At 45.2% G+C, this 16,848-nt stretch overlaps 1 protein-coding gene across 3 annotated transcripts in view; it reads right to left on the minus strand.

Annotated features, from left to right (window-relative positions):
- The window catches only part of EPHX1 (epoxide hydrolase 1), a 34,200-nt gene extending 27,243 nt beyond the window's left edge, over positions 1-6,957 (minus strand). The window contains exon 1 of one of the 3 annotated variants that reach the window (XM_059412909.1): positions 6,878-6,957. The gene's annotated coding sequence lies outside the window, so the exon portion shown is untranslated. Of the gene's footprint in view, positions 1-516; positions 637-6,877 lie in introns of those variants that run through there. The other 2 variants (XM_059412907.1, XM_059412908.1) reach the window with 2 other exon arrangements.
- Between the last annotated feature and the right edge of the window lie 9,891 nt (positions 6,958-16,848).

Consider the following 16,848-nt stretch of genomic DNA (forward strand, 5'->3'; position numbering starts at 1 on the left):
GACCCCCGCCGTCCCCCTCCCCGCCCCCGTGCGCCCGCTGGAGCTCGCTCGCAGGGCCTGCCCGGGCCTCTTCCCCGAGCCACACGCACCTGCAGCCCCAGGTTAGGGGAGGGCGGAGGGGGGAGGAGTGGGCGCGCCAAGCCCTCGGTCCTCGTGCAGCTGCGGGCCCCTGAGGGGTGAGCGAGTCACCTGCTTGCAAGTCCCACTGCCGCCCGCGCCCGCAGCCGTGCCCCTACACTCGCCCCCTTCATCCTTCGCGCCCCACACTCGCCCCCCGCAACCGCGCCCCCAGGCGGCGCCCTCGCAACCCCCTCGAGCCGCACAGCGGCCCCGCCTCGCCCCACCCCCGCAACCGGGCCCCTACACTTTCCTGGTGTCAGCCCCCTGCAACAGCGCCCCGCACCATCCTCCCCTCCTCCGCCCCCCGTAGCCGCGCCCCCAACCCGCGCTCTCGCACCCCCCCGCACGAACCCACAGCTGCGAACTCGCGCGAACCCCCGCCCGTACCCCCCGCACCCCCTTACGGTCGTCGCCTCCCAGGCCCCCAGGCTCCCGCGGCGGCGGTGGCGGCGCGCAGTCTCTCGGACCCCGGCTCTGCAGGCTCCGGCGGCCCCGCGCTGACCCCGCCCAGACTCGGCCCCCCAAGGGGCGGTCCCGGGTCGGGCCCACGGCCAGCGGAGGACTCGGTTCAGCCCCGCCCCTGTTCCGGGAGCTGCCCAGGCAGGTCGCGTCACCCGCCCCCGGCTGCGCCCCTGCTGGGGAAGAGGGCGCCTCGAAGTGCAGACTCGCAGCCGAGGCGTTTAGGGACTTGAAGTTCGGGGCAGCCCCTGGGTCGGCTGACTTCGGGGGCAGAGGCGTCCTTCCCGTTTCTTCGCTGCGGCCTCTCACTGCCGCTGCCCCTCGCATACCTGGAGGGCCAGGAGCGCGGCGCAACTTTAGAACAAATTCAGTCGTTCGGATGGAGGCAGGAACCGCTCTGAGGTCTTCCGAGCGAGGACTGGAGTCTGCGGTGCTGACCCGAAGGGGGGTGGTGGGCTCCCTGACTCGTCCCACGGGCGCTGATCGCAGACCTCCGCTCGTGGACCGCCCTGCTTCCCTCCTCGCGACCCCGCAGCGCCTCGCCTCTGCGCCCAGGAGGTGGCTGTCGCCACGCCCGGCACCCTCGGGCCTCAGCTGGCAGAGGGCCTGTCGCGGGGCGGGGGGGGGGGGGGGGATGCTGGGGACCGGCCCCTCACCCCGGCCCCGGGACTCTGCCTTTCGAGAAGAGGGGCTGCTTCTGGCCGGCGGATGCATCTTAGCCTCCGGGCCTTTGCTCGTACCGCAGCCCTGGACAGGATGCCTTCCTGAATGCGACGTGCAGTGCCCCTGAGCCTTCATTCGACACCCTCCTGCAAAAGCCCTCCATCACCCTGCGGTCCTGGGCATCTCCATACTCGTTCAAAATTTGTCCTCTGTTGCATCCTCCCCTCCCCCATCCTTCCTCCAATCTATCAAGCAGAACCTCTGGCCATTTCATCAAAGGACTCGATTTTGCTGTTGTTCTTAAAACGGCAGTGATGATGAAAACATTTTAAAATTCGATCCTGGTGGTGACGGCACCGCCACAACCCTGTGACTGTGCTGAAAACTACTGATTTGAACACTTTAAGAGGGTGGATTGTGTGGCATGTGAATTATACTTCCGCAAAACAGGTATTTTTGTATAAAATAACATTAGCGACATCGTAACCTCGGGGCTCACTCCTGTATGCTAACATTCTCCTCCTTGGGTACATGACCCATCCACCATTAGGATATGCAATCTAAGACAGTGCAAGATATTTCAAAGTGCAATCTGCATACAGGCGGTCCATAAATAAAAAAGCCTGATTCCGAGCCAGCAGGACAAAGTTCAGACAGTCACATTTCCACTGCTTTCTGTCAAAAGCCACCCAAAGGTCTATGAAGCAAAAGAGTGGGTATAATGCGACCTCTAGAATACATTGTGTATTTTTAAAAACCAGAACAAAGGCTGTTGCTCTGGATAAGCTTCTGGAGAGTTTCCAGGGATGTCAGGAAGGATGAAAAATAACTTGGGGGAGGGACGATTTTAAATAAAATTTGTAGATCAGTTCCTGATTCACCACCAAGGAAACAAGATTCTTTTTGTCAAAAATGTACACATGAGGAAACATCCAATACCAAATAAAGTGATATTCTAGAAACTAATGGCCTGTATCTCCAAAAATGTCAGCGTCACCAAACACAAAACAAGACTGAGAAACTGTTTCTCACTGAAGGGGGTAGCGAATCATGAAAACCTACTGTAATGCTCTATTTGGATGGGGCCCTGGGCTGGGAACAGTTTTAGAAAGGACTTATTGGGGACATCTGAGGAAGGTCTATAGATAAAACAACAGATTATAAACATTAAATATCTTGATTTTGAGAACTGAATTTCTCCTGAGTCAGTATTTATGATCTTAGAAAAATATACAGTGAAGTATTTAAGGAATAATAGAACACCAGGTCTGAAATGGTTCTATCTGTCTGTCTATGCAGGGAGAATCATAAGGGAAATGTTGCAAAATAGTAACAACTTTATACTCTTCTTGCAACTTTACTGGAAGCTTGGAACCATTCTGAAATAAAAAGCTTAAAAACTTGTGGATCCGGAGGGGCACCTGGGTTAAGCAACCGACACTTGGTTTCTGCTCAGGTCGTGATCTCAGGGCCGTGAGATAAAGACCCCCTGTGTCAGACTCCTCGCTCAGCCCGGAGTCTGCTTAGGACCCTCTCTCCCTCTGCCCCTCCCCATGTGCCCCCCCCCACCCTGCAGTAAAACAAACAAAAACATTTTTTAAAAAATTGTGGATCAAACATATGCATTGATCTCAGTTACTGAAAACAACATGAACATAACTACAGAGAGATTTTTTTAAAAGCTATATATCCCATAGGGACAGAGTGAATGAGAGAAAAGGTAAGAGCAGAGGAGAGATGTCAAATTTCTGTAAGGTGGAAAGTAGGGTGATTGATTAAGCAACTAAAGCTAAAAACCTTTCTACAACCAGAACTGCAGCCCTGGCCGAACAGGACCCACAACTCACTTTTGTAAATCAAGTTTTACTGAACGAGGTTGTACTTGTTTGCATATTGTCTATGGCTATAAGAGCAGAGATGAGCAGTTACCCATAAAGCCTAAAATATTTATGATTTGGCCCTTTCCAGGAAAAGTTTGCCAACACTCACCTTATAGCTCAACAAAGTCTTAGGAGCTAAAGGCATCAGGAGCCTTTGAAGGCAGGGTTGTGGGTAGGTGTGGGGACACCCTGAGTGTCCCTGCAGGGCAAGAATGCAAGGCAAAGACTTACCCACAGGGGGCACTATTGCTTCAGGAGGAGAGTTTCAGTTTTGTAAGGTGAAAGGCGTTCTGCAGATGGATAACGGTAATGGTTGTCCCACAACAGGAATCAACCGAGTATCACTTAAATGTACACTTGAAAATGGTCAGGGGCGCCGGGTGACTCAGTCAGTTAGGCGACTGACTCTTGGTTTCAGCTCGGGTCGTGATCTCGGGGTGGTGCGATGGAGCCCCATATGGGGTTCTGCACTCAGAGGGGGTCTGCTTGAGATTCTCTCTCTCCTGCTGCCCTTCCCCTGTGCACTCTTGCTCACTTGCGCTCTCTCTAAAATAAATAAATAAATCTTTAAAATGGCTTAGATGGCAAATTTTATGTCATATGTGTTCTACTGTGATAAAAAAAATTGGGGGGGGGGAACCCTAGAAGGATTAAGGTCTGTACAAGAAATTATATTCCCTGTCCCTGGTTCCTACTCCAAGCCTTCCGATCTGCCTAACTCGGCAGGTTAGGGGTTTATTTTCTGAAACTGACCCGAGAGACTTCCCACTCAGAGGCACTCGCTTATGCAGAATTGAGTAGAAGTGTTCCAGCTGAACTATGAGTCCCTCCTCAGCCCCTTCCTGCTGTGGGTTCACAGATCACCGCCTCAGGGTAATAACCCCCAGGCAGGAAGTGGAGGATCTGTGTCTAGAATAAGAGAGCGGTTCGCTCCCCGTCTGAGTGCCCGCCACTGAGGCCAGTCTGTGGTTCTCTCCCGGAGCTGCCAACTGGATTTCAGTGTCAGCTGTCTCAGTCCTAAATATTAGAAGATCAGACACTTGGGGAACGCCTCTGACATGAAAGGCAAGGTACAGAAAGTGCTCGCAGGCAACAGAAGAAACTAATATCTACAGAGATAAGAAATGAATTGTATTTATGAAGCAGGAATAGGAGGCAATAGACAAAAGAAGCATTCCTACAGTTAGAAAACACTGTTGGAAATAAAATTTTTCATGGAAAAGTCAGCACAGAGTCGAGGGATTCTCCCAGAAAAACAGAACACAAATCAGAAGACCAATCTGGGAAGTCACCAGATTAATAAGAGTCCTGCAGGGGAGAAAAAAAAAAAAAAAAAAACCCAGGGTGGCTCAGTCGTTAAATGTCTGCCTTCGACTCAGGTCATGATTTCAGAGTTCTGGGAGCTCAGGCTCTGCGGGGAGTCTGCTTCTCCCTCTCCTCCTGCCCCTCCACCATCATCCCCCTGCTCGGGCTAGCTCTCTCGCTTGCTCTCTCTCTCCCAAATAAATAAAATCTTAAAAAGAGAGAGAGAGAAGAATATAGAGAGAAGCAAGTAACTAAAGAAATAACCCAAGAATATTTCCCAAACCAAAGGACAGGAGTCTCCAGATTGAAAAGACACAATAAAAAGCCAGAACTACACCAAGGCAAGTCACTGTTAACTTTCAGAATATTAAAGAAAAGATAAGCTCCTAGAAACTCCTAGAGAGAAAAAGTAAAACGTAAAGAGGTCAACACAAACAGTAGTCGTCTTCTTCTTCTTTTTTAAATTTTATTTATTTGATAGAAAGACAGTGAGAGAGGGAATACAAAGAGGGGGAGTAGGAGAGGGAGAAGTAGGCTTCCCTCGGAGCAGGGAACCCGATGCTGGGCTCGAGCCCAGGACCCTGGAATCATGACCCAAGCTGAAGTCAGATGCCCAATGCCTGAGCCACCCAGGTGCCCCAAACAGCAATATTCTTAATAGTAACACTGATGCACTAAGACAGTGATGCAAGGACTTCAAAAGTTGGAGGGAAATTATCTACAATAGAGAATTCCAGAATGAAGTATGAGGGCAAATGGGAGACATGTTGACACATGCAAGGGCTAAAAATCCATTTTTACTTCTTATGTACCCTTTCTTGAGATGCAACTAGCAGATGTGCTCCAGCAAAACAAGGTTGAAAATTACAAAAGGAGAACATATGGTCCCTAGGAGCAGGGGATCTGATAGAAAAGAGATGCTGCTGGTCCTAATGACAAGTGTGTAGCAGGCTACACAAGGTGCTGGGAGGCAGGTTTCCAGGGAAAAGATGGAATTAACCCACTAACTGATAGAATTAAACTTTTGGGAAAATAATATGAATAGACACTTGTCAGATCTGAGGGCATATTTGGGAAAAAACTAAAGAAAGGACCATGGAAAAATAAGCAAAGTGGAAAAAATCGAGTAATTACAAGAAAACCAGAAAGTCGTTCAGGAAAGAGAAAGTAATCACGGTGCACGGCTTGGCTCTGCAGTGAGCAGTATTCATGCTTGTGTGAATTACTGATTTAACAAGAAGCTACTGTTGCCAGATTGGGAGGATGCAGTGGGAACGGTCAAGGTGTATAGACTTTATCTACTATAAAATCAATAGACAATGTCCCAAATTGACAAACCTGGAAATACACATTGTTAAGTATGTAATTTCAAAATACGTAAGTAAATGCTAAAAGCCTTGGAAGGTAGAATAAGAAAAATGAATGATGGGGCCTGTTCTATTTTATCCCAAGCCCTGATTATTTTATTAAAAAAAAAAACAGCAACAAAACATGTGCAGGGATAAAATTAAAAATTAGCTTGGGGATGCCCGGGGGACTCAGTCTGTTAAGTGTCTGTCTTTGGCTCAGGTCATGGTCCTGGGGTCCTGGGATCAAGACCTGCTTTGGGTTCCCCACCCTCATGCTCTCTCTGGGTATCTGTCTCTCTCTCAAATAAATAAATACTTAAAATCTTTAAAAATAAAGAAAAATAAAAATTAACTTAAAAGTACTGTTTTTGGAGGTTGGACCCTCCAGATTCATTTCTTTTTCCTGAAGATTTCAAAGCATGTCTGGTGCTCTTGCCAATTCCAAGCTTGGATCACTTCCCACAAACTGCTGTTCCTCTTCTCACGCGAGCTTTTCCTTGGCTCTCATTCACCACAGGGCTCCTGACCCGCCCAATCTGCTATCCAGACACTCCCCATACTTACCGATAAATTCCTTTACCAGGCACCAATTGAAAGCTTATTGATTGCATCAGATCCTGCCTGCATTTTATGACAATTACATTCTCAAAGGGCATAACGCCCACTACACATTACTGCAAGATGAACAGATTACAAACCCACTGGGACATTAAGACGTAAGGGCGGGGATGCCAAATGGGTATTTTACAAAACCTTCCAGAGAGAAAGACTTTTGTAAGAATATTAATTATATAGAAAGTTTCTTCTCTGCGTTGTCTCACCATTTTTATAGTCAAGTATATTTACCAGTCATCTGTCAGCATCTGTTGTTACCAACAAACCGACCAATAAATAAAATCCAAACAGAATCCCCAGTTTCTAGTAACTTGCTCATGCATAACACACAAGACAATTTGCAAAGGGGATATCAGGAATGACAAAATAATATGTAATATATCCTATGTACTGAGTTACTACTAATAGAAAGTGATTTTAGATTTTCTATAGATTTCACACTTAGAAAGAATGCAGAGAGGAGAGATGCAACTTGTTATTACTTACCAATCCCCAAAGTAGTTCTAGACGATTTCACACTGACTCTCCAGACCACTTTCTTCCAGGTGTCCCGGGTTCTCTGACTGTACCCTGTTCTCAGGACTTCAAGAGCAAGGATCAGCGATATAATTGTGTGAAGATCAGAGGTCAACAGAAGTGAAGCTCCCGAGTACACAGACTTCCAAGTCAGGAAAGGCTCTCTTGGGCCCTCTAGGGGTCTGCACTGGACACGGCATCTTTTCGCTGCCTTACTTGACTGAAAATAATTTTGTTCCCATTCTGAACAGATTGGGGGGAGGCGCTCTTATTTAAACCTCTTGTTTCAATCTGTTATTTGAAGCATCAGCTGAGTCTGCGAGGTGTTGAAGACAACAGCAATTTCAGGCCTTGTCCCCATTCCACCCCCAGCCCCCATTATCCTGAAAAAGTAAAAACCAGGTTTAACCCTTCTAGAGGATTCTTCCTGTATTTGTATATTTACATTTGCTTTCCCACTCACATCTCCGGCACCATAGACTGAAGACATCTAAAGATACGGAGATTAGCTGTCTTCAACTGACATCACTCCCTGGACTCCCATCCTCCCCAAAGTCCACCAAATCATTTTAGTGGTATCATTATTCACTGTTTTCATTGTTCTGAAGGCAATTCAGCACTGATCTTTAGAACTATGATTAATTTTCTTTTCTTGTTTAACGTGTTTCCCCTTAACATTAACACTTTTTGAAATTTGTGTGATTTCCTGTGGGTCAGCCCCTACTTCAACACCAACCCCTCAATAGTAAATTCATTCAGGCTGGATTTCCTTCTATTTCATTTTTTTTTTTTAAGTGCCTTGGGAGACTGCTGATCTGCCTCGCCTGGTCTGGTTGCTCCCCTGCCTGGCTGCCCTTCACCTCGCCCTGGGGATCTTTTCGGTGTCTCCCGTTAGGAGTCTGCATCCTGTATCCCCCCTTCTCCCTCTTCTGTGGCTCACTCCTTTAAGGGCTGTTTTTTTTTTTAAAATTTTTTAAAAATATTTTATTTATTTGACAGAGATCAGAAGTAGGCAGAGAAGCAAGCAGAGAGAGAGGAGGAAGCAGGCTCCCTGCCGAGCAGAGAGCCCAATGCGGGACTCGATCCCAGGACCCTGAGATCATGACCTGAGCCGAAGGCACAGGCTTAACCCACTCAGCCACCCAGGCACCCCATCCTTTAAGGTTTTAGAGGAGCACATCCCTGATTGCTTCTTGTAAAGTCTTGAGACATCGTGTAGATTACTGTTCTCAGGGATTCCTGCCCTTTGCTTGGTGACCTCTAGTGCCTCCCTGCAGATGAATATAATTCTCAGGTCACTGATGCGAGGCTTGGACATGGCACCTTCTCTGATCAACAGAAAAGGACATGACATCTGAGCAGAGGCTTCGAGAGCTGTTGTGAGATTCTGCTCTTTCCTCCTCAATCCTGGAGGATCGAGACGTTGATTGTGAGTAGGAGCAGAACTGTGGAGCCACAGCTCCCTCTAATTTGAGCAAAAAATTAAACTTTTTTCGAGGTACTGAGATTGGGGGGTTTACTTCAGGAAACATAATCTAAGTGTGTCTGGAAAACATGTTTATATGATGCTTCCTGTTACCTAATGCAACATTCCAGAATGGAAAGAATTTTCTTTCAGAAGTGTGATAGCCTTGTTCTGTGATCTCCTGGTTTCTAGGACTGCCGCTGACATAGTCCAAAGCCATTTGTCGTCGTCTTTTTTTTTTTTTTTTAAGTTTATTTACTTAAGTAATTTCAGGACCCCAAGAGCAAGAGTCGCATGCTCTTCCAAATGAGCCAGCCAGGTGCCCCAAGTCCAAAGCCATTCTAATGCCAGAGCCTCTTTAAAAACGTTTTTCTCCCTCAGGAAGCTTCTAGGATCTTTTCTTTACCCACACAACTCTGAAATTCCAATATCACTGGTTTTCATACTTGGTTGACTTTTATGCTCTGTCCAAGGCACCAAGGGGGGGCCATTCCAGTCTGGAAACTCATGTCCTTTAATTCCGCAAATATTTCTTAGGTCATCTTATTGATGATTTCCTCCACTTCATTTTCCTTTTCTTGGGAATTCCTGTTATCCAAATCTTGAGCTGCTTTTCTTATCCTTTCTCTCTCTCTTTTTTTTCCTTCTTGGCTTCAATTTCTGAGCTATTTCTGTATTTTTTTCTCTTCACATTTCTGTGTTTTCATTCCAGCGATCACGTTCTCCATTTCCAAGAGCTGTTTGTTGTTGCTGCTCGAATCAAGGGTCCCCTGAAAGCAGAGTGTAAGACAAGGGTTTGCATGTAAGGAGCTTATTTGGGATGTGACCCCAGGGACAGGAGTAAGGGTGAGGAGGTGAAAATGTAAGAGAGGAAAAGATGATATGAGGAGGTGTTTCCTTTTCTTTTCTGAGGGGGTGCAGAGGGAGAGGGACAGAGAGAATCTCAAGCAGACTCCCCTGCCGAATGCCCAGTCTGATGTGGGATTCAATCCCACCACTCTGAGATCACACCCTGAGCTGGAATCAAGAGTCAGATGCTTAACTGATTGAGCCTCCACCAGGTGCCCCATGAGGATGTGTTTTCGACTTGGCCATTGCTCTGGGCGGCTTGGCCACTGCTCTGAGCGGCCGGTGCCTGCTCCTCTGGAACCTTCTGAGGAGGTTCCGAGTCTCAGAGTTCTCCACCCAGGGGACGAAAAGTGGGGGGAACAGCTCCCATCCCTCACTGGCCCAGGGTGACCTCACAGGCTTCGGCTCCCCTGTTCGTGTGAGTTGTGTGTGCATGGATGTGAAGAAGAGTGGTCAGACCCGATCCGTAAAGGAGTGGAGGAGGACAGTGAGTGGCGACCATCCAAGGCTGTAGTGTGCCTCTGACGAAAGCTTATCTGTAGCAGGCTGAGCAATGGCTCCCCTGATGCCCTAATCCCCGGAGCCTGTGAATTTGCTGCCTTATGTGGAAAAGCGACTTTGCAGATAAGACTGACATGGAGACACAATCCTGGACTAGATGCGCCGGCATTAAACATAGTCACAAGATCTTTACGAGAGGGAGGCAGAGGTGACGGGACAGAAAGAGGGTGGGAAGGTGATGTGATGTGGAGCCATGAGCCAGGGAATGAGGACAGCCCCGGGGGGCCGGCAAAGGCAAAGAAACAGACGTTCCTCTAGACGCTCCCGCAGGAGCAAACCCTACTGATGCCTTTACCCCAGCTCTTGAAGATCCACTCCGGACCCGTGATCCTGTAGGAGAATACGTTTGTATTGTTTCAAGCCACCGAACTTGTGGTCATTTGAGATGCAGCCACAGGAAAGGAACCAGATCTCCCACACACCAAGGCTTGGCGAAAACGGTTGCAAACACACACAACAAAGGATATTCTGGCCCCACAGAGCACCCCTATTTTTTTTTTAATGAACATCCAGGCACTGGTCTAAAGTGCTTTCCAAATGCTCACTTAATCTCTGTAACAGCCCCATGAGGTAAATACTACTTTTATTGCCAATTACAGCTGAGGAAATTGAGGCGCTCCGGTTAAATACCTTGTCCAAAGTCCCAAGAACCCTTACAGAAATGACAACTCAACAGGAAAATGAGCAAAATCAGAATTCACACAACACACATGTGAAGGTGTAAACTCCAGTGCTCCAGACAGCACACCAAGTGGGAGTAGGAAGAGTGAAGACGAATGGCGGGAACCGGGAGAAGGGAGGGGGATGGGAGGAAGGTGGCTGGGAAGAGCCTCGGACACCCCTGCGGCGCTGGGATGGTGGCGGGGGGCAGCCCAGGAAGAGCCGGCAGCAAATCACTCAGCTCTGGCAGCTGGAGGCTTGCAGAGAATGGTGGCGCGCTCTCGCTCGTTTTTAAGATTTTTACTTTGAGTGCTCACTTTGGCAGCACATATACTAAGATTTTTACTTTGAGAGGGAGCAGGAGCATGCGAGGAGGAGGGGGAGGAACAGAAGGAGAGGGACAAGCGAGCTCTGTGCTGAGCGTGGAGACTGCCGCGGGGCTCTATCTCAGGACCTTAACCCTAACCAAGTCGGGTGCTTAACCAACTGTGACACCCAGCCGCCCTCCTCCTTCTCCCCCCCCCCCAAAACACCCTACTGGGGGTATGATTGGCATACAATAAGCTGCAAATATTTAGAATGTGCAATTTCCTATTTTGAGGTATGTGAATGCTCATGGAACCATCACCAGGATGGAGTTTGTGAATATATCCATAGCCCGCAAAGTGTGCTCATGTGTCACTGCAATCCCCTCTGTTCCCTGGCCCCTGGTCCCCAAGGAAAGCACTCCTCTGCCTGCAGTCACTCTAGGTTATTTTGCAGTTTTTGCAGCTAGAAGTTCACCTACATTAAATCATTCAGGATGTACTTATAGACCCGGTTCCTTTAAATCAGGGTTATTTCGAGATTCATCGATGTTGTCGTGAGTGTTGGTAATTATTCCTCCTTTTCATCATTGAGTGGTATTGCTATGTATGGATATACCACAGTTTGTTTATCCAAAACTTGACTTGTTGGTGGACTTTCGGTTATTCCCACTTTGGGGCTATTAACAGATAAAGCCAGGATTAACATTCATGTACAAGTTGGGGCACCTGGTTGGCTCATTCAGTAGAATGTGGGACTCCTGATTTCAGGGTTGTGAGTTCAAGCCCCAGGTTGGGTGTACAGATTATTTAAAAATAAATAAATAAATAAATATTTTTTTTTTGCTATTTGAGAGAGACAGTGCATGCAAGAGAGCACAAGCAGGGGTAAGGACAGAGGGAGAAGCAGAATCCCCTCCCTGCAGCAGGGAGCCTGATGCAGGGCTCAATCTCAGGACCCTGGGATCATGATCTGAGCAGATATTTAACCTACTGAGCCACCCAGGGGCCCTAAAAATAGTATCTTTTTTTTTAATTAAAGATTTATTTATTTGTCAGAGAGAGAGAGAGTGAGACAGCACAAACAGGCAGAGTGACAGACAGAGGCAGAGAGAGAAGCAGGCTCCCTGCTCTGCGGGACTCCATCCCAGGATCCTGGGATCATGACCTGAGCTGAAGGCAGTGGTTTAACTGACTGAGCCACACAGGAGTCCCTAAAAATAGTACCTTAAAAAAAAAAATCTAAAAAAAAAAAAAATTCATGTACAAGTCTTTGTGTGGATGGTAGATTCATGTATAATTTTTAAAGAAACTGCCTGTTTTCCAAATGGTCATACCAGTTTGTGTTCCTACCAGCAGTATATGAGATTTCTGGTTGCTCCAAGTCCTTATCAGCTCTTGTTGCAGTCAAGCTTTTAAATTTTAGCCACTCTAATAGTTGCGGAGTGTTATCTCATGATCTTAAATTGCATCTCCTAACAATTAATACTTACTGTTCAACATCTTTTCTTGGGTTTATTGGCCACATGTACATCCTCAGTCAAGGGTCTTTTGTTTACTTTTTTGGGGGAGGAGGTTTGAGAGTCTTTTATATGAGAGTTTATACATATGTGTGTGTGTGTGCATATATATATATATACACACACACATATGCTTTACAAATAATTTCTTTTGATATGTGGCTTGTCATTGCCTTAGTGTCTCTGGAAGAACAGAAGATTTTAATTTTGAAGCCCATTTTTTTTTAATACATTGCAGAGAGATTAAGAAATCTTTGCCTAACCGAGGTCACAAAGATTCCCTCCTTTTCTCTTCTATAAATTTTGTGGTTTAGGGGAGAGTGGGTGGCTTAGTCAGTTAAGCATCCAACTCTTGATTTCGCCTTGGGTCATGATCTCGGGGATCCCGATTGAGCCCCACATTGGTCTCTGTGCTTAGCGAGGAGTCTGCTTGGATTCTCCCTCTCTCCTCCACTCCAGAATAAATAATCTTCTTAAAAAAGTTTTGTGGTTTTATATTTAGATCCATAGTTCATCTTTTAAGTTAATATCTGTATATGGTGCAAGGTAGAGGTAATGTTTGAATTTTTTAAACCATAGGAATAATGAATCCCGGCACCATTCGTTAAACAGACTGTCTTTTCTCCAGACTGTCTTTTCTCCATGACTTGCTTTTAGATCTTTGTAACTTAAGTTATCCTTATATGTGTGGGTCTGTTTCTGGACTGTATTCTGTTCCACTGATCTCGTTTATGCTGGTGCGGTTTATGCTGGTAGCTTTGCAAGACATGAAAAAAGGCAGTTATAGCTCCACATTTTGGCACACCTTTGGCAAAGATGTTTTAGCTATTCCCACCTGCTCTTTTGCTTTCCCATGTGAATTTCAGAATCATAATACCAATTTCTACAAAAAAGCCTGCTGGGATTTTAACTGGGGAATACATTGAATCTATACATCAATTCGGGGGAAAATGACATTTTAATATACTGATTCTTCTGAGCTGTAAATAAAATAGATCACTCACTTAAGTCTTCTTAATTTCTCTCAGCTATGATTTGTAGCTTTCAGTACATATCTTTTGATATTAAAAATGTACTTTCAGTTTAATTTCCATGTTTCTTCTAAGTATATTCCTATATATAGGAATAGATATAGGAATATAAAGTTGTATATATTATAGAAATATATTAATCTTGTAACCTGCAATCTTATTAGTTTCTGCAGTTTTTTTTTGTTTTTTTTTTTTTTTTTTGTAGATTCCATAAGATTCTCTATGTAGGCAATCAAGTTATCTACAGATAGTTACTTCTTCCTCTTCAATTTGGATGCCTTTTATTTCTTTTTCTTGCCTTACTGCACTGGTTTGTCTCCTGTATGACATCAGTGAATGTTCTACAGCTGAGATTTATTGTAAAGAAGTTTTCTGGTCTTTATTCCAGGAAACCAAGGTTCCCAGGAATTAACCTCTAAATCTTTGCAGTCTTCTGAGTGACAGAAGTACCTTTGTTATTCATGGTGGGTCCCTGGGACCACCTCTGAGTTTATGCTAATGAAGTAACTCAGGAAGGAGGTTAGCCATGCCAGAAAGACCAACCGTGTAATTAGAGGATTAGGGCTCTAAGGAGGGTGGTTAGCCCATCCTCTGGGAAGGGTAAGGGTGGCTGGAGATCAAGTTCTAGTGCATGGCCAGTGATTCAATCATTGTTACATCACAGAACATAATGGACAGCCAAAGATTGCGCTTGTAATCATTCATGAACACACTAGGAGAGTAATAAACCCTAAGGTCATGGAAGGCTTACATTTTATATCTTTCCAGACCTTATCCTGTATTTCTTCATTTGATCAATCCTGATTTATATCTTTATTTTTTAAAGATTTTATTTATTTGACAGAGAGAGATCACAAGTAGGCAGAGAGGCAGGCAGAGAGAGAGGAAGGGAAGCAGGCTCCCTGCAGAGCAGAGAGCCTGATGTGGGACTCGATCCCAAGACCCTGAGATCATGACCCGAGCCGAAGGCAGCGGCTCAACCCACTGAGTCACCCAGGCATCCCTGATTTATATATTTTATAATAAACTGTTAAGTAAAGGGCATATAGTTGGTTCTAGTGTTTTGTTTTTTGATTTTTTTTTTAAATTCCTGTGTGCATAGACTATTGGCACTTAATATAAGTATTGATATGTTTGCCTTTAGGTCTATCATTTTATTGTTTTGTGTTTGTTTCCTGTTTTGTTGTTATTCCTGATAACCCTTTCTTGCCTTTCTTGGGGTCTTTTTTTTTTTTTTTTCAGTATTTCATTTATCTATCTACTAAAAGAACTACTTGCAGTTATTTTAGTGGTTGCTTGAGAGATGAGGATACACATATGTAGTTTTTCAGTCTACTTGGAAACAAGATTTCATCACTTTGAGTGGACTGTAGAAACTTTATCATACAGTTTCCACAATCCCCCTTTGTTACTGATGTCTTATGTATTCCATCAGTGAAAACACCATTGGTGTCTTATTTTATTTCTATCATCAAATGTATTTTAAGAACTCAAGAGAACTGTTTAATTCTTTTAACCCAGATCATGACTATTCCCGTTGCTCTTCCTTCTTTCCTCAATGTTTCTGTTTTTGTTATGGCGTCATCTCCTTTCGGTCTGAGGAACTCCCTTTAGTGGTTTGTTTTAGACCAGGTCTGCTGGGAATGAATTCTTTGTTTTTCTTCATCTAAGAGTGACTTTTCAGTTAGTTCCTGAAGGACATTTTCACTGGATATAGAATTCTGGGTTGTCAGTTCTTTCCTTTTAGTCTTTTCAAAATGTTGTGCTCCTTCCTTCTGGCCTCCATTTCTGATGAGAGATCAGTCATCCAAATCATTATTTCCCATAATGCATTGCTTTTCCAATGGTTGCTTTCAAGAGTATTGTCCAGTTTTCATTACGACTCTGTTGGGTGTGGGTATCTTGTGAGTTTCCTGAATCCAAAGGTTTAAGTTTTTCACCAAACTGGGTAGTTCCTAGCTAGTATTTCCTCAAATATTTTTTTCCAGCATTATGCTTTCTCCTCTCCTCCAGGGATTCAGATGGCACAAATGTTAGACCTTTTATTATTGTCCTGCAGATCTCTGAAGTTCTGCTCATGGTTTTGTTTTGTCATTTCCCAACCTTTTTCTCTGGTCAGATTAAATTCTCTTGGTTTATCTTCAAGTTCATGGTTTCCTCCATTATGCTACACTATTCAGGGAGTTTTTCATTTTGGTTACTGTGTATTTCAGTTCTAAAATTTCCATTTTGTTCTTTTTATATATATCTTCTATTTCCTTGCAGAGGTTCTTTTTCCTCCCATTGGCTACAAGAGAGTTCTTGATTATTTGCTGGAGCACTTTTATAATAGTTGCTTTAACGTCTTTGTCAAGTAATTCCAACATGTGATATCTGTGTCTTTTTCTAGGAGCTGAGGTTTTCCCCATTTCCTGGTGTGCCAGGCAATTCTGGATTGTATCCTTGACATTTTGAACACTGTCATTAAACTCTAACTCTTGTTCAAATCCAAAGAGTTCAAAACTCTTTGAACAAGAGTTCAATACTGAGTTTCTAAAAACTCAGTTTATTTTTAGAAAATACTGAGTTTTTGTTTCAGCAGGCAGTCAACCTGGCTAGGTTGTAGGCAAAAGTTTATTATTTTTTAAAAATTCTGGCAAAATGGACATAACACATTATATGAGTTTCAGGTGTGTAAGATCAGGCAAGAGTTTTTTGTGTGTGTTTTTTAAAAATTATTTTATTTATTTAACAGAGATCACAAGTAGGCAGAGAGGCAGGCAGAGAGAGAGAGGGAAGCAGGCTCCCTGCTGAGCAGAGAACCCAATGTGGGGCTCGATCCCAGTACCCTGGGATCATGACCCAAGCTGAAGGCAGAGACTTTAACCCACTGAGCCACCCAGGCGTTCCAAGGCAAGGGTTTTGAAAGCTAAACTGACACTGGACTCACAGCCTTCAGAAAACAGTTTGGGATGTCTGTTCTAAACTACTGCAGCGCTTTCTGGATCTACAGGATGTAAATGCCTCCTAGTTGCCTGGCTGGGATCTAGGTGGTGGTCTCTTCATTAGTCTTTGGTCTACTGAAAAGGATCAGATCCACACATACGTACAGCTTGGCCGTGGACCCAGGGGTTCATCAGCAACTTAATGAGGTCCCTTTCTGAAATTCCTTCCTCTCTGTGATCCCTTTGGTATTTTTGGGTTCCTTCTATTTCTAATTCTCTGGACAGAAGACTACTTTGACACTGTGTCTGCATCCAGGGCCAAGTGGAGGGAGGCCAAAGAGAGAAATGCAATGGGGATTGGTTCTACCCTCTTGGAGACAAAGCTGTACAGGAGAGGAAGGGTCCTCTCCCCACGTTTTGGCTCCCACAGGCTCCCAATGCTGACAGCGGATGCTACCACCATGATGGGACTGCTGGGGATCAAAGTGGTAGCATGGTAAGAGAACACAAAAGAGCAAAAAACCAAAAGATTTCTACACTCTCTTGGGTGTATTAGAAGTTCCCCTTGTACTCCTTGAGCCAGACTGAGAGGGCTTATGCCCATCTGTACTCCAATACTCACTTCC

Source organism: Mustela nigripes, chromosome 10, assembly GCF_022355385.1.
Source record: "Mustela nigripes isolate SB6536 chromosome 10, MUSNIG.SB6536, whole genome shotgun sequence".
Lineage (NCBI taxonomy): Eukaryota > Metazoa > Chordata > Mammalia > Carnivora > Mustelidae > Mustela > Mustela nigripes.